Here is an 18,095-nt window from a genome sequence, read left to right as displayed (position 1 = left end):
TTCAAGTATCGGTACACCGTGCAACACTAGCGTGTGTATATATAGCCTTTCTGTCCTTTTGTATTTTGTCAGTTCGTCTTGTCTCCACGTCCATGTCTGTAACATTAGTGATCTATTGAGCAACCTAGTAGAACCTAGAGATCTTGTGAGAATCATAGTAGAACCTAGTGATCTTTTGTTTGTAGCTTCAAAAGTCTTATTATTTTTAATATTTATATATTTTATAAATAAAATATATTTTTGAAGTCAACTGAATCGTGCATCTGAGTTCCTGTGAGCCCTTCGTGTCAATGAATAGAGTAAAGACGTAGTATATACACGTTCTCCTGGCGAGACCTCAAATAATCTTCCTAATATCTGTCAAACTATAGATCCTACACATCCACTGGACCTGGATTCTAAAAGTACAATATACACTTCTCGCTAGGAATCTAATCAAAAAGCATTTTAATGGCCAAACTATTCTACAATTTAGGATTTTCCAGAGAGGGTTATTTGTGAATATCCGACCCTCCGGAGCGTTTGCAATTGCCGCAAATTGTTGTTTCTTACACGACCACTAGAGGTGCTAAACTTTAAAACGTGACTATAGGTCGTAATAAGTTTCTGAACAATCGACCTATGTGGTAGTTTTTTTGAGGAGGACAGGCTGTTCTGAATAGACCAATCCATTGAATATCACAAAAGCAATCACATTGTTTAATTTATGTGCCGTCATTTTTAGAATACACATCTCAGAGATATACCATTAGTATCACTTTAGACACTTTTTATTTATTTCATATATATTTTAATATCAATTTAATTGCCAAATGAAAGACAAATATTCATTATGGTGATGTACAGCTGGGAAATGCTGCACCACTGTCACTCCATGAATGATACAAGTGTCTGTGGTTAGTTCAAAAGCAGGTAATACTTATGCAATGTAAGGTAATAACAGTCAAATATCAGAGGTCATGTTATCTAAATTGCTTAGGTCAGTGTAACAGAACAAGTGAAGTGGAAATAACGTTGTCAGTAGGCTTCAGGATTGGTAATGCATGTTATGCTAATGACAGGGATTCTGTGATTTTGTGAAGAAATATGTGTCAATAGTCTGTTCCCCCTTACTATACCACAAGATAACACTGTGGATATGGTGACAATCCTGTATTTCCTTGTGTACCAACCTCTTTGTAAAGAGGCCCTATTATGCTTTTAGGTTTCCCTTCCCTTTAGTGTGTTATAGGTTTGTATGCATACAAATGGTCTGCAAAGGCTTAAACCCCTGTGTTCCCTCCAGAGGGACATTCTCTCCATTATATTTCAAACAGGAGTTATAAACAGGAAAAATACCTGGCAACTTGACCAGCTTTAGGTAAAAAGGTGAAACAACTCCAAAGTGCAACATCAATCGCCATGGCAACAGCCGCTTGCTATATTCCTCTGCACTTCACCTGACCACTGATGATAATACATCACCTATAAAAAGGCATTATGGTGCTTTGTGCCACTCATATCCGCAGATATTCTCTCTGATGGCCTTCTGGCTCTCATTGCTCCTGACATTCTCTCTCTCACCTATATAAGAGGGAATAGTATTTCATGTCAATAACAATTCTCCCCCAGGAGATTTTTTTAAATACTAACATAAAATACACATTCTGGTACTCTCTTGAGAAGAAAAATAAATAAATCTATTACTACACGACATATTTAAAAAAATGAATGCCATTTTAGTTTTTTGTTACTTTGTTCTGAAAGCTGAACCTGCTGCTCCTCACAGAGAGAAGAGGGAAGAGGCTGTGTGAATGACTTTACATTGTGGATAAGGGTGGATAGCCCCCATTGTTCTGTGTGTCAAAATGAAAGACAGCCCACACACCTATCAATCATCAAACCGTGGGGTCTTATTTCATTACGTGTTGATTTCTATCAACACGTAATGTTGTATCAACGTATAGAGATGTACTACAGCAAAAGTATTCTCCGTCGGGACTTCCTGCAACAACACCACGCCGTTATCTTGATTCTGATTGGCCAGAAGACATTATCAAAGATGTTCTATTGAGAAGACGATCACTACCTGACAAAAGTTTTCAAAACCGTTTCTAGTCTTTGGTATTCTTCTTTTTTGGCGTGAGAATAGTTTGGGCAGCGTGAGAGCGTGAGATTGAGAGTGAAAGCGTGTGTCACACGCCAGATCCGTGAGAGTTGGCAACCCTGGAATAATAGCTTATATAAGAGGTAATACTAGTTCATGTGAATGACTATATAGGTATGTGTATAAAACAGAATGATAGGGTGTGTGCATGAGATTAGTTATGAGTGTGAGAGAGTATGATTGAAAAGGAAGTTGGACTAAATTCTCAGTTCCTGATTGGCTCTACGTTTTTCGTTTGAGGACACCGCCCAAGAAAGGCAGTAGAATGCTACCAATATTCCCTATGCAACCTGAAGAGTAAAAGGGTCAAGTCCGTCAGAAAGCAATGACTGTAAGTGTAAGTGTAAGCCATACACATACACTGTAAGGATTAGTAACATGTATTGTGTTTATGTGATGACATTTGGAGATGTTTAAAATCAATGAGAAAATGCGTTAGCATTCGCGCTAGCATTAGCAAACGCGCTAGCGTTAGCCATACTAGCCTGTATACATGCTTATTGCACAGCTAGTGTAAATAACCCAATTTGTGTTCTGTGAGACTGAAGGGGATGTTGCATTGTTTTTGTTACTTTCGTTGCAGTTTTATATACGTCTTAAATATAATTTAGGTTAACTTCCTGTTTTATTTAGATGCTTTTATTTTTGAAGGCGAGTTTACGTTGTTGACAGGAAGTTGTTGTTGCTATGGAAACAACATGACTGCAAAAAGAAATATATTCTACATATAAAGACGGAGAAAGTACAGAATTAAAGTGTATGGTTAAATGTTAGCACCCCCCGAAGAGGCACAAGGTTGCTATTTACTATAATATACAATTGTAGGTTGTGTCCTAATTCGTTTATAAGCTGTTTTGTAGCTTTGCTGTCTGTTTACAGTTAACTTTTGGTAGTATGCTAAAGTGATTCTAATACGGATTGAGCCTAAATGTATTTGTTATTTTTGTATCTTTATAGCTCTTACGTTGACTCTGGAGTTTCAATAAATTCTAAATCATCAGTAAAGTCTAGGACCATATTTCGGAGGGATATGCTACAGCTAGCATTAGCTACAGTATATTTACCTTGTTTACACTTAGCGGTCCTAAGTGTTAATCTGTGTATGTTACCATTGCATGTATGAGATCATTAAGTGCCTTGTATCTTCTTCTTTTTTATATAGTTTCACTCCGTTTGAATGTCAGTGGACTACAAATAAGTCAATAAAGGAGCATGGCTGCTCATTCCCTGGCTCTCAAAAGAGTTTGGCTGGCTGTTTAATCTATGTTCACACTGAGACAGTACAACACATAGAGAGAACAGTACACCTATTGTGTAAGTACATACAAGCAGGTCACACAGTATGATCACAAATACATAACATCTGTTCAAAATCTGTTTTTATTAAAAAAGTACAGGCTGCATTTAGTGTTCTCAGCCTTGGAGAAACTTGACATGTTTTGGTATGTGTCTGAACCTCTCTTTAGTGGTTCATTAATAAAACAGATATTTCAACGTGGGCCTACTTTGTTCATGTGCTGTTTGTGAGGAAAACTTCTGTCTTTCAATGTTGAGTAACAATGAAGGAGACTGGATCGTCGTTAGCCAACACACTGATAGTTTATTTTAAGTACGAACAAACAAACAAACGGCCGGAGAAATGATAAAGTTTTCACCCTCTCAGGATCAACTCAATACCAGTTCTGCCAGACAAAGAAACATTGCAAAGCCAATCCCTTCTTTCCGATGGGCGGGGCCTCAAAAGCCCGCTCTTTATCCTAATGACTGCCAGATGTGAGACAAAAGCTCTTTGTCTCTAAACTGCAGAGCAATGGGAATCCTCCCCCCACAGGAAAGAAGAGAAGATACACAGACAAAGAGAAATAAGGAATCTCACTATCTAAAGTTTTAAGCACAATTAGCTTGGATTAAAATATTCTTTCACAGTCTCTCCTTTTTATCAATCTATGATAACAAATTAACATTAGTCTAAGAATATTTCAGTCAATACTTAAATCAATAAGCATCTTCAGAATTGGGTGGATTCACATGCATCAATTATCAAAAGCAAACAAGATTGAAAACATTTCAATCATCATGATTGAACACAGTCAACCATAATAGAAAAATCATCTCTTCAGTGTTTGGCATCTTTTGTCAAAAGCACAATAATAAACACACATGAAATACAAAAATATAATAGCAGAATATATGTTTCAAAAATAAGACCTTTTATCATTTATCACTCAGTTAATCTCATTCATCAAACACAAATTCAAATTCAGCTTACATCTCAAAGATTTACTTCAAGGCAATTACTTATTAAAAACACAATTAGAATTTAGGATTATAAGAAATCCAATTGAGGTATAAAATCAGAATCATGAGAGATCCAGCTAAAATTCCCAGTTAAGGTATAAATTCACAGTGATGAATCGATCAATCTGTAATCTGTAAAGTTGCAGTGTCCTCAATCTCTAACATTACTTTACGTTTACTTCATTACGCTTTATTCAAGAGTAAGGCATGATAACATAATTACATTACTTCAACTATCAATCATTGTCATTTCAAAATCTGAAGGGAAAACTAAACAATTCTCAAAATGTTTAACAATCTGAAAAATAAGAATCAGACATTTTATTGTATAACAACCTGAAAAGGAAAAAATCAAAACATCTGTTCTTTATTCAGAGTGTCAACTGTAATCAATTTCAATCGCTGAATTGGGAGCTTTGTAATCTGGTTTCCTCGTTGTACATTTTACCTGGTAATGATTAAGGATAGTAACATTGTCTGTTATAATATTAGAAATATCTTATTGTTCAATACCTTATCAATCTGAAAATATCAATTAATTTATTTGTTTAGTGTGAAAGTGTAATCTGATCTGACAAAATATATTTATCACCACTATTTAACACATATCTGTTCATTGGGAATACAAAAACAATCATTAATTGTACATCTGTAACCATCTGGTCATTCAATTCAAATGTTATCATTGTACAAGAGCTAGAAGAACATGTCCTCCTGACTAGTTCTCCTCCTCTCTTTATGACACAGAATGTCTGGTGTGTAAAGGCATCCTGATACTGTAGATTAGCACTGAGGTGCTGATTGGCTCAACACTCTTCTTCATCAGAGCGCCATATTTCAACCTCCCCAATTGCTCTGCTTTTGTGGCTCAATTCAGTGAGCACTTTATGATCTCCCAGTGAAACAGAGGCTCGTCTGCCTGTATTCCTTCTGCTATCTGCTTGAGAGCAGTGCACCTGCCTATTCCAAGTGGCACATCCAGATACCCCCCTCCGTGATGGGAGACATCTGCTCCTCCAAGAAACATGGAACCTTGTATGAAACCTCTGAAACCATCGCTCGTCCTGTAGAGTTGTCTGCCTGAGCCCACCGAGCAGAAAGATGAAGAAGCATCCCATCTCATCAGAAAGTTGAAGATTAGAATCCTCTCATCTCGAACGACCTCGTGCCTCCTTGCCCGTGGATGGGGGTGCCCTCTGCAGCCGCAGAGTGTGATCCTCTCTCTCTGACCCTTGGCCTTCAGAGCTGTCCTAGTTATTGGGTGATAGTGATGTTTTCCTGAGTGCAGACAACTCAAAGTAATGGATTAGCACATTATCATTCAATTACAAAATAGGATAGGCCCCTCAGAATTATTTGGGAGCCTTCCTGACACATGCACATGCATACATGTAAGGTTTGTGTTAGTCATTTAACATGCAAGAATCATATACTCATCAGTCCAAAACAGAGAAATGTTATTTTAAGTTAAATGTGAGCTAGTCCCTGTGGATATAACCCTTTCTCAATGATTCTAAATGTTATATTAATTCACCATTTACCGTTTGATAAAGGATTAGTTTATCAGAAGTACATTTCCTCTTCCATAAAACATAGGTTTGAGAAATGAATGTTCCAATATGAAATCAATTACTCAATATAATTGACTATTCCCTCCCTTTTCTTACATATTGTCACATATGAAATAATAACTTAGGAGTCTATTTAAGCATGGTATTGTCTATATAAGCTATTAATCGAGAAGACTCAGAATCAGTATGCAACTCGCAAATATCTCTTCTCTCCTTCCTATCCCTCTCATCCTCATCTCTCTTACTTCTGTTAGATATGAAATAAAACATACGAGTCCATGTAAGCATTTGAGTTACCATTGAAGGCATAGCATGAATGATAGTGGACGTCTGAGGGTGTCATTACTGAGAAATGTCAAACACATTCAAAATCTTACATTTGAAAACAGGTTTGCATTCCTCTAGTTAAGGTGACGTTATCCTTGGAAACAATAAAAACGAAATATTTTCATGTAGAATCTATAAATTGAATCGTTAGAGCAGAACAGAATGGTTGTATTGTAGCCTGAGTTCCGTGCAGCCTCTAGTTTCACCAGGTGGAAACATGGTCCATATAATGTGAATACATGCAGAAGTAGACAGTAAGAGGCCCCTGACATTAGGCCTATACCAAAAATAGTAGGGGCTTTTCACTCTGCATAGCAGTATGAATAGCCTTAAAAAACAAACAACCCACTCCGTGGTAACGAGAGTCATATTTCTGACCCATATGCCCTAAGTGAAGCCGTTAGTCTCATCTAACTGACCCAAGGATTGGTGCTGGTGTGGCGGGGAGGCTTCCAGGTGTACAAAGCAGATGTCAAGCTTTCAGTTCATGGCTCAGTGGGGGGGAGCAGGCTCACGTGAGACAGTATCCACAGCTGTAAAGTCCAGTTTGAGGCTCGTCATTCTCTCTGGGAGCAGGAAATGGTGCCCATTCTCGGACCAAACCATTAATGTCATGTAGAGCAGCCATAGCATCTCTGTGACTGCACTCAGCCGGACTGCAGCAGAGCAGAACTGGGTGACTCTTAGTGAAGCTGTCCAAAGCCATTAGACAAAATGGAACCACGTGCTAACAAAAAAGACACAGGGTCATCAATGTCTCTCTTTACCATTTGCCTAATCATAAACAAATTAGTGGGAAAAATGTGGAACACTAATCCATCATGTGGAATGTTGAGGTAATTTAAATAAGTACTTATGGGTTGAAATCAAATTAACATTAACTTGAGAACTAAAGTCAGTTAAAATTGGACATGCACGGATCAGGATCTAATCAATACACCATTTTCCCAGCTCTGTGATGAAAACGATAACAAGCAGGGATGCAAACGTGTCCCCTATCGGTGAAATTCGCCGTTTTGAATCCAAAATAGGTCGTTTTTATGATTAAGGCGAGACACCCCAGGTGAATAGGGTAATTTTTTTAACTTAAAGGTATCAGCTAGACATTTCTCCAGTTAATTACTTACAATAAGGCAATTGTCTTTTGTATTACAAGTTTTCTGAAATAGCATGTTTAAATATGCAAATTATCCATTATCTCATTAAATATGCACATATTTTAACACATTTCAGGAATCGAAATCTGAACTTTGGATATAGCCAGATTTCAAATTATTGTTTCATTTTGTAGTCATATTAGTATCTAAGGCTTTTACAGAAGGGATATTGGATATCTCTTTTTATCACTCCATAAATCAGAAAATACTGTCAACAGCCCTAAAATATCAATTTTCGCCATGTTTTTAGGTATACAATGTTGTATAATTCAGGCTATGAATTATATATGAACAAACCCTTCTGTAAAAGCCTTCATAATATTGATAGGAATATAACTGGAAGGTTTTGGTGTATATACGTGCTACTGAAGTTGAAATTTCGAACTCAGAGTAGGAGAAAAAACTCATTTTGAGAAAACGACCTTTAAAGATTGCAGTGAGGCGCTAGCTAAACCCTCCTGTTCTTTGGATGACAGCTTGCGCATCGACGCACTCCGTGAAGGTATTTCATGTTCGGGGTCATTTTTTTTTGTATAACCATGCTTCGTGCAAGTGACAATTGTTGTCGTCTTCTCTGTGAACGTTTATTTCGCCGTTCTTTTGGCATTTTGAGATTTCAATTTCTAGCTGAAAGCTAACCAGGAAGTGTTTTAGCACACCACGTGACGCATCTGAACGAATCACGTTGTCAGAAATTGACACCAGCCAATGAGATTTCGTTTCTTGGTTGTGCTTTCACAATTGGTTGCTGATACAAAGGAAATGACCATATTTGGATCCGATGAGATTGTGCAGGAGAGACACAGCTTTCCAGCGATACCTCTGTTGACATGGTGCACACAGCGGTCGCGGTACTTTATGTTACGTTAGAATGCTAACTTTTGGTGAATTTAGGAGAAATCTACAGACGCAAATAGACAAACTATAGTAAAATAAACACTTAAATGTGTATTTTGTACGTTTTCCTTCCAAAAGCCTGAAAGAAAACATGTTATGGAATCAAAAATAGCACAAAATCTCAAAATTGACCAGTACTTGAAAAACGATGTTTTTGCCTGCCGTGTCTCGCCTTTAATGTAGATCTGCAATAAAAAATATTATTGGGGTATGGGCAGGGTTGCCAACTTTGGGTACCTGGCTGGAGTGAGATTTTGATATCATGGGTTTAATTACACACACGCGCACAAAATGACTGCTATCGTGTCAGTAGCGGGACCTTAGCATATATTTAGGAGATATATAAATATATATACAAATACACAATATTGGACACAGACTATAAAAAGGCACCCAGTTTCATTCACTAAATGAAAGTCAAACACATGTTTGTTTCCACTGTTTTATTGTGTGCCTGTCACGATAAGCAATTAATTGACTTATCGGCTCCCGAGTATTTGTGTTGGGTAATCTATGGTAGGGCTAACCCATACAGTGGTGGGGCTCAAATCAGTATTTGAAATGTAATTACATACACGCTATATCGCCCCCTTGACAGTGAAACGCCACGCGTGAGGTTTAGATTATTTCCCTGTCTCAATCCAAATTGAACTGTATCAAATAAAAGGCACATTTGTCTTGTAGTAAATAAAAAGGGCGACCTGGAGCCAATCCTGCAATTTCCCCACAGGTAAAAGAGTTGACATGCTGAAAACCCAACCCCCGCAGTGGGTCTGGGGGGATTCTCCCCCAGGAGATTTTTGAAATACTAACATAAAATACACATTCTCTCTTGAGATGAAAAATAAATCCATCTATTACTACACGACATATTTAAATGAAGCTAAACCTGCTGCTTCTCACAGAGGGAAGAGTCTGTGTGAATTACTTATATTGTGGATAAGGGTAGATAGCCCCCATTGTTCTGTGTGTCAAAATGGAAGACAGCCCACACACCTATCAATCATCAAACCGTGGGGTCTTATTTCATTATGTGATGATTTCTATCAACACGTAATTTTGTATCGATGTATATAGAGATGTACTACCGCAAAAGTATTCTCCGTCGGGACTTCCTGCAACAACACCACGCCGTTATAATACAGTGCTGAGAATGAACGCACTCTTGAACGCCGTTATACAGCGCTGAGAATGAACGCGTTCTCACATTACGTTCATCTAGCGGAAATACAGTACGTTCAGTCACGTTCGCCCAAAATATGAACGCGTTCAGGTACATCACTGCCTACGGATGTGTTTTGTTAATATTAGCTGTGTGGTCCGGAGTGACTGTGGCACAGACTGGACCGCTGGTGAACCAGCTGCCAGAACGGGGTGTTCAGAGCAGAGCTCCCTGTCGAGCGGCAGAGCGTGAAGCGAACTGAAAATGTTTCTGGCTAACGTTGCTTAGGTACTCAGATCTTGTTCTTGAGTAAAAGTAGAAGTACCAGAGTGTAGGAATACTAAGTTACAGTAAAGTACTGCATTCGAAATGTTACTCAAGTAAAAGTATAAAAGTATTGTCATCAAAATATAGTGAAAATAGCGACAGTAAAAGTAGTCACGGTGCAGATTGGTTTATTTCAGAATACTATATATGATATGTTTTATAATGATTGATCATGAAAGTGTTCTCAAAGCTGGTAAAGGTGCAGCTAGTTTGAATGACCTTGTATACTGCAGGGTAGCTTGTGGATATAAAAAAACTCTGAAAACTCATCTCTTTCGACTCTACTTCGAGCGTTAGAACTATTAACGAAGCACTTTTATACTAATAAAGGACTGGCTTACCTAAAGCCAGTTGAGTAGCACTTGAAATGTTTGGCTCTATGAAACCTGATGTACTTATATGATTCTGTTTTCTTCAAGGTTGTGTCTTCCTGGTCGAATGTACTTATTGTAAGTCGCTTTGGATAAAAGCGTCAGCTAAATGCAATGTAATGTAATGTAATGTAATATACTCCAGGTGGAACTAAAGTCTGATTCAACACTTGATTATATTTCACATCATTCATCCAGATCTGAAAAGTAGCTAAAAGGTATCAAATACATGTAGTGGAGTAGAAATACACCATGTACCTCTGAACTGTAGTGGAGTAGAAGAATAAAGTAGCAAAACATTTAAATACTCAAATAAAGTACCAGTATCTCAAAATTGTGTCCAAGTATAGTACTTGTTGAGTTATGAACTTAGTTACACCAGTGGCTATACAGATAGAAAGACTAAGCCTTGCAGAGGCATGAAAATACATTTTCAAAATGCTCAACAGTGCTGCCAAAATTATAAACTGACTGCTACACAATTCAAATAAATGCTTTTATATATTTCTATTAGATGTAGCGTTTCTGTTGTTATTACCACTGCCTGCTTGTAGTTTGTTCTGACTGCTAAAATCATCTGTTATTCCTCACACAAAGTAGATAAGGCAAATACACATCCAAAGTGTGTGTGTGTGTGGTGTGTATTTGGGGTAGCCTGCCTCCATAAACTTTTAATGGGACGCTTCGTGTCTGCTAGATTTCTTTCCCCTCGCAGAGGTCACGCCTGTCTCTGACCCCGTGTCTTGCGTTTTTTTTTTTTTGCAGCACCACGGGAGCAGAGAAAGGGGGAGATTTGACTAGAAATCATTTGAAACAGTTTAATAAAGAATGTTAAACTATATTTTAAAAACTGTAATTGAACTTCAACTTATATCAATTATCCTATTCCAGTGGCCAGTTGGAACAGACAATCAACAAGTTTTCATTTTGCAGCAACAGTGCAAAAGGTTCCAATCACAATTATGTCTGAGTCTATTCTGCTTATCTGCCTTGTTTCAGAATGTGTTCAATACATTACGTTTTTTTTCTTGTTTTTATTCATCATTACCATACAATACATAGATTAAGAATAAATTAAACAAATAATACAACATTGACCTAGATTTTTTTCAACCCTGATTTCCTCAGGCCGGTATTTATGACCAGTGATGCCTCTGAGGGTCTCGGTTGTAAGACAGATGCAGGATATAAAAACACTCTTTTTGCTTATTTATTTTCCTTTTGCAGCACCTTTATATTACAATGTATAATTTTGCTTTACATTATTTATTATTTTTCCTCAAGTCATTACTTTGGTGAGATAACTAAAGTTTAGTTCAATTCAATTCAATTCAAAACCTTTATTTATCCAGTGTAAAATCCCATTGAGATCAATGATCTCTTTTTCAAGGGAGACCTTGCAGGCAGTAGGTTCCACAGAAGACATAAACAACAGAACAACAAAAGGACATCATACAGCAAAATGTACAGGGATTTACATTTACATATTTAACCACAAGTACAGGTACCAACAGCATCTGATTTTGTAGCATCAACCAACATGTAGTGGTACTAGCTTGGTACTTTTCCATTCTTTTTTGCAGACTGTTCCATGTTAGTGGAGCTGCACATCTAAAAGCTTTCCTTCCTTCTAAGACAGTCCTAGCACTTGGCACATTTTAATAAAACCACAGCATGCGATCTCAGGCATAAGTTACTTTCAATTCGGCAGAGAGATCAGGGAGCAGATATAAGATGGTAGTTTATCCAACATGGCTTTGTAAATGAAAAAGTACCAGTGACTGAGCCTCCGTACAGTAAGTGATGCATAACCGCCTTGGTATACAGGGTACAGTGAATGCGTAAGTGCTTTACAATTTGTCCAAAAATCTCAGTGCACTGTGATAACGCAGCAATCTAACTTGGCTCAGGTAATTGGCAGGTGCACTTATATATAAACAAATCACCATAATCCAGCACAGGTTAAAAAGGTCACAGAGACTAGCCTTTTCCTGCCTCAAGCGAGAAAACGGACTATTTCTGTAAAAGAAACCTAGCCTAACCCTCAGCTTTTTAAGCAGTTTATTGACATGAAGTTTAAAAGTGAGACAGTCATCCAACGCCAGATTCCCAAGTATTTGTAACAGGTAACCACTTCAAGTTGTATTTCTTGCGTAGTTACAATATCCAAAGCAGTGTCTGGTGTATTTTTAGCTTTAGCTTTAGAAAAGAGCATTACCTTGGTTTTATCCACATTTAAAGAAGCTTAAGCTCAGAGAGCTGAGCCTGAATAATGTTAAAAACAGCCTGTAATTTAACAACAGCCTCGTTAATCGAGGGGACCTGCACAGTACATAACGGTATCGTCCGCATAAAAATGTAAGGTTGCTCCTTCGACATTTTCACCTAAACTATTAATATAGATAGAGAATAATAGCGGACCTAAAACTGAACCTTTGTGGTACACCATTAGTGATGTTAACCACTCAGAAGACAGCCCATCAAACTGAACACATTGGGATCTTTCAGAGAGGTAGTTTACAAACCACCCCACATGCATGGCTGGACATGCCTATACTGACCAGCCTTTGCTTCAAAATGCGATGATCGACAGTATCAAAAAGCTTTGGATAGGTCAACAAATAGAGCTTGCACAACTCTGCTTATTATCTAAAATACTCGTAATATAATTTACTACTTCATTGTGGCAGTGATGGTGCTGTGTTGCTTTCTGAAGCCTGACTGATGTTTAGGACAGGATGTCATTGTTATATAAAACACACCTTTACCTGTTCACTCACTAGGCGTTCAAGAACCTTGGCCAGAACTGACAATTTAGAGATGGGTCTATAATTGTTTAATAAGGTGGCCTCCCCTCCTTTTAGTAGTGGCAGGACATAAGCTGACTTCCATACTTTTGGGATTTTGTTCGTGCTGAGGGAGAGGTTAAAAAGAGTAGTAAGAGGTGGAGCAATAAAATCTGCAGCTATCTTTAAAAAGAAAGGTTCTACGTTGTCCGGACCAGCCGGCTTTTTAGGACTCTAGCTTGGTTAAGACTTCACGAACAACATCAACAGTAAAAAGGAGTAAAACTGAAAGGGTTTTCCAGACCACATTGTTCTGAGTCAACCGACTGTGGTGTTCACAGAAGCAGAATTAGAAACAGAATGAAACAGAGAGCCACAGGACACAAAATGCTCATTAAAATTTTTTAGTATGGTGGCCCTATCCGATATAGTGCCAGATACTGTGGTAAGGCACGGAGGTAGCTCATTACGGATATCACCGGTGGATATCGATTTTATGGTTTTCCAGAATTTTCTAGGGTTGGCTCAGGTTCTTTGTGGTAACTGACAGATAATACTTAGATTTAGCACTTTTGACATGTGAAGTGAAGCTATTCCTTAGCTGCCTAAAACGCAGCCATTCTACCTCTGAGCCTGAATTCCTAGCCTTTGCCCAGGCCTTGTTTCTCTCATGTAGGAGAATAGATAATTCAGCAGAAAACCAAGGATTGTCTCGTCCCTTCACTCTAAATTTACGCAGGGGTGCATGTCTATCTATAATTTCCATAAAACCAAGATAAAAATAAGACCATGCGGTTTCTACATCAGCACACAGATCGGTTTTTTTTCCCCAATCAAACCCAAACAGATCATGTACCAAAAACCTTTTATGTCTAAAAACCCTGCTCCACAAAATGTTTTATGTCTCTCGTGATGATAATACAGAGGTTTAACCTTTTGGACCTTAGTGTCCCTAATTGTGGCTACAACACAGTGGTCACTCAGATCATTCGCAAATTACTCCACATGCCTTGAGTTATTAATAGGGAAACATTAGTTAAAATGAGATCAATTAGGGAGGGATTTATTTGGGGACTTAATATTAGGGGGCGAGTAAGGACTGTCAACAATCTGAGTAATATTTAGAAGAGATGACAAAGGTTTGTAAATTAAATCCTCTGGACACTGCAGGTTAACCAGTCTCCAGTTAAAATCTCTCCAAGTAGCACTATTTCCTTGTAAGTCCTAGTTTGCGATAAGGAAATAGTGCTACTTGGACGATTTAATCAGGGACTGGTTTTATAAGCGATTTAGTTCATTTTACCCTGGCTATGGACCTGATTCGTTGTTAGTTGTTACAACAACATACACAAGACGGTGGGTAGACAAACCAATGATAGAACAATTAGACAAACAAACATGTACTCGCAACAAACACCAGCGCGATAGCCAAAATTCCTCCAATTAATTAATCCGAATTACGGAGGCCCCAACGGGAGCAGTGAAATATCTGTTCAATATGGGCTTTTCTCAGCCATATTTACTTGTAATCTGTTGAAGAGCAATAACTACTTTATTCTCAATCAAACCACTATGCTAATTTAGTGGTGAACTGCTCGTCCCGTCCGAGAGCAGAGATTTTTTAATTAATTCAGTACTCTATTTTAACAACAGCCAAATTCAACAATCCATCAGTTTATGAAACACTGCGTGACGTCATCTCGTATCACCCTTCCCATTAATTAATTGTTCTGTTTAGTTCCAAAACTTATAATGGTGTGATTAGGAAAAATACGACCCTGTGCTCCATTTCTCCCGTGTGCTGCCTCCACAGGGGGGGGGGAATTACCCCCCTCGTGCAGCGCAACAGGGAGATTTCGAGGTGGATTGATTTAACTAGTTAAACCGTTGAAATCTCCAGAATTCGGCGATTCGTTTCAATACAAATCATTACATTGCTTTCGAACAGAAGTTCCACCTTACTGATGCCCTCTTTAAGGTCTCTCCGAATATTTGCCGTGTGTAATTGTCTGGTAATTTAATTCCAGGAAACACACAGAGGAAACCAAAAAAATTGCATCCGCTCAGTTCCACAGGTAATTTTTTGATACCGTCAATCACAGAGTCTGGCAAGGCAATGTCCAAATATAGATTTGAAATTACACTCACCAGTTCTGAAGATCTTTTGGTACGATGTTCGCGACGCCAATTGTGAGGAAAACTTCTGTCTTTCAATGTTGAGTAACAATGAAGGAGACTGGATCGTCGTTAGCCAACACACTGATAGTTTATTTTAAGTACAACAAACAACAAACGGCCGAAAAATGATAATTTTTCACACCCTCAGGATCAACTCAATACCAGTTCTGCCAGACAAAGAAACATTGCAAAGCCAATCCCTTCTTTCCGATGGGCGGGGCCTCAAAACCCGCTCTTTATCCTAATGACTGCCAGATGTGAGACAAAAGCTCTTTGTCTCTAAACTGCAGAGCAATGGGAATCCTCCCCCCACAGGAAAGAAGAGAGATACACAGACAAAGAGAAATAAGGAATCTCACTATCTAAAGTTTTAAGCACAATTAGCTTGGATTAAAATATTCTTTCACACTGTTGAGGTTAATTTCAGTAGTTGTGTGCTATAATGTATTTACAAAGTGTGAAGAGGAGGCAACTTTAGAATAGAGAACCTGTTCAGGTCAATTAGAGTCAAACTACTAGCTTATTGGTTATGAGCAAGACTTCACTATAAAATAGGGAACATGTTCTTAGATATTAAAGGAGAGATGTCATGGCCATTTCCACTGATCATAATTCCATTGTTGAGGTATACTAAAATAGAAAAATACTGTGCAATTTTCCAAACTCACATTGGTTTCGCATACAGCATCTCTTTAAAGTATGTGTATTCAGCAGTATTCACTTTCTCCACTAAACGGCTCGCTGCAGCTCTTGCCCCCCCTCCCTGTGAGCACAGTGTGCTCCGATTGGTCGGGACCAGTCGGGACGTTGTGAATCACGCTGAGCTCCGTGGAGGTGTGATTTCCTTGTTTAGCGATGCACAGCGAAACACAGCCAAACTCAACCTGAACACACACAAAGTCACAGCTGAAGTAAAAACAATAAGTGTGGTTTGATATTGAGTAAGAAAAAGGTTGATAAACGCTGTGAGAATGGGTCTGCAGCATAGACTGTATATATAAATGGACGTAGTGTCCGTGACGTCACCCATAGGATTCTGCAGAGTTGCCGTGAAGCCCTTAGTAGGCGGAGTCGGCCACTAACGGCTCGACTGTGACGTCAGAGTCTAATCCCGCCTGCTCCAAATAAGGGCAAAGAGGCGGAGCCGAGGCGGGACCTGCTGCCTCCGAACTGGAAGTAAACAGAGCTAGCTCAGGCTAAGAAGCTAAGCTAACATGAAATACATGCATACCAAGTTACTGCTAACAGTGTAGTTCCCCTATATAAACGTTACATTCATAATCAAATGAGACAATCTGCAAGATAATTCGCTATATTTTGTTATTCTTAATGCTTGTCATTCACACGTTGAGAAAAGACGGACTCCACCGCCCGGACCTAACGGAGCCGCAGTGGGCTAGCTCCGGGACGCCGGCTGGAGCTAGCCCCTTGCGGCTCCGTTAGCTCCGGCGGCCATCACTGGGATAATTGGGTCCCCTATTAACATTTGCTCCTGTTTAGCATTATGGGCGTCATAGCCATAGACTATAAAAGTCTTACCCAAGGCTGAATCATAAACTAAAATGTATATGTATGCACTCCGGCATACTGACCGCCATGAAAACCAGAGACAAAAAATGCTCTGAGTTTCATAAAAGTCAGTCAATGCTTTCCAAAAGCACGAGCAGTGAACTCCAGGCCCACGTGACTGAACTAAAAATTGAAAGAAACAGACTAAGAAATGACGTAAGCTCCATGATCAAAACTGCCAAAAAGAATTTCATCAATGTCAAAACTGAGGAAAACAAAAATAAACCCCGTGAACTTTGGAAATTACTCAATAACCAGCTTGGCTGCAGTAAAAAACTCAAAACGAGATTTTCGAACTTAAACATAAAGACAGATAACAGGCTCATCACAGACAAACTGGATGTGGCCAAGTACTTGAACATCTTTTTCACAAACATAGCCACAACTCTTGTAAATAAATTACCCTCCCACTCAGGGCTTTTTGGGGTAGATCACATCATGACCTACTACAAAAACCTAGGGGTACGCAAAGATGATTTCAGTCTAGCAAGGGTAACAACAGCAGAGGTACTCATTAAACTGAGCGCCCTCCAACCTAACAAGGCCACTGGCCACGACAATATCCCCTCCAAATTCCTCAGAGACACAGCAACACCGCCATCTCACCAGTCATAGCTCACATAATTAACCTCTCCATAAAACAGGGAAAAGTACCCAAAGACTTCAAAATTGCAAGAGTAACCCCCCTGCACAAAATAGGCAGCAAATTGGACCCAGGCAACTACCGCCCTGTTTCTATACTTACCTCCATCTCGAAAGTCATGGAAAAAATAGTATATTTACAGTTCGAAAAGTACCTCGCGGAAAATAAACTAATCTATGAATTTCAATCTGGCTTTAGAACATCCCACTCCACTGACACATGCCTTCTTTATTTGAGCGACCACATCAAACAAGAGGTGGACGAGGGCAAGTACTGCGGCATGGTGATGCTGGACCTACAAAAGGCTTTCGACACTGTCAATCACCCCATTCTGATTGACAAGCTAAAAGCAATTGGTTTTGATAAACTATCGGTGAGCTGGATGCGGTCCTACCTGGAGGGGAGAGAACAGATGGTGGAGGTAAACGGTACTCTGTCCCCCCCCTCCCAGTGAGCTATGGTGTTCCACAAGGAAGCATATTAGGTCCATTACTGTTCCTATTTAATGCAAATGACATGTCATCATCAGCATGTGACTGCAACTTGTTCCTGTTCGCGGACGACTCAGCCCTGCTGGTCTCTGACAGGAGCAGATTGCAGGTTGAAAAAACCCTCAGCTCCGAGCTTGGCAGAATCTGCACCTGGCTCGCCGATAATAAATTA

This window comes from Gymnodraco acuticeps, unplaced genomic scaffold (genome assembly GCF_902827175.1).
Source record: "Gymnodraco acuticeps unplaced genomic scaffold, fGymAcu1.1, whole genome shotgun sequence".
Classification (NCBI taxonomy): domain Eukaryota; kingdom Metazoa; phylum Chordata; class Actinopteri; order Perciformes; family Bathydraconidae; genus Gymnodraco; species Gymnodraco acuticeps.
Note: the sequence above shows the minus strand (reverse complement) of the source record.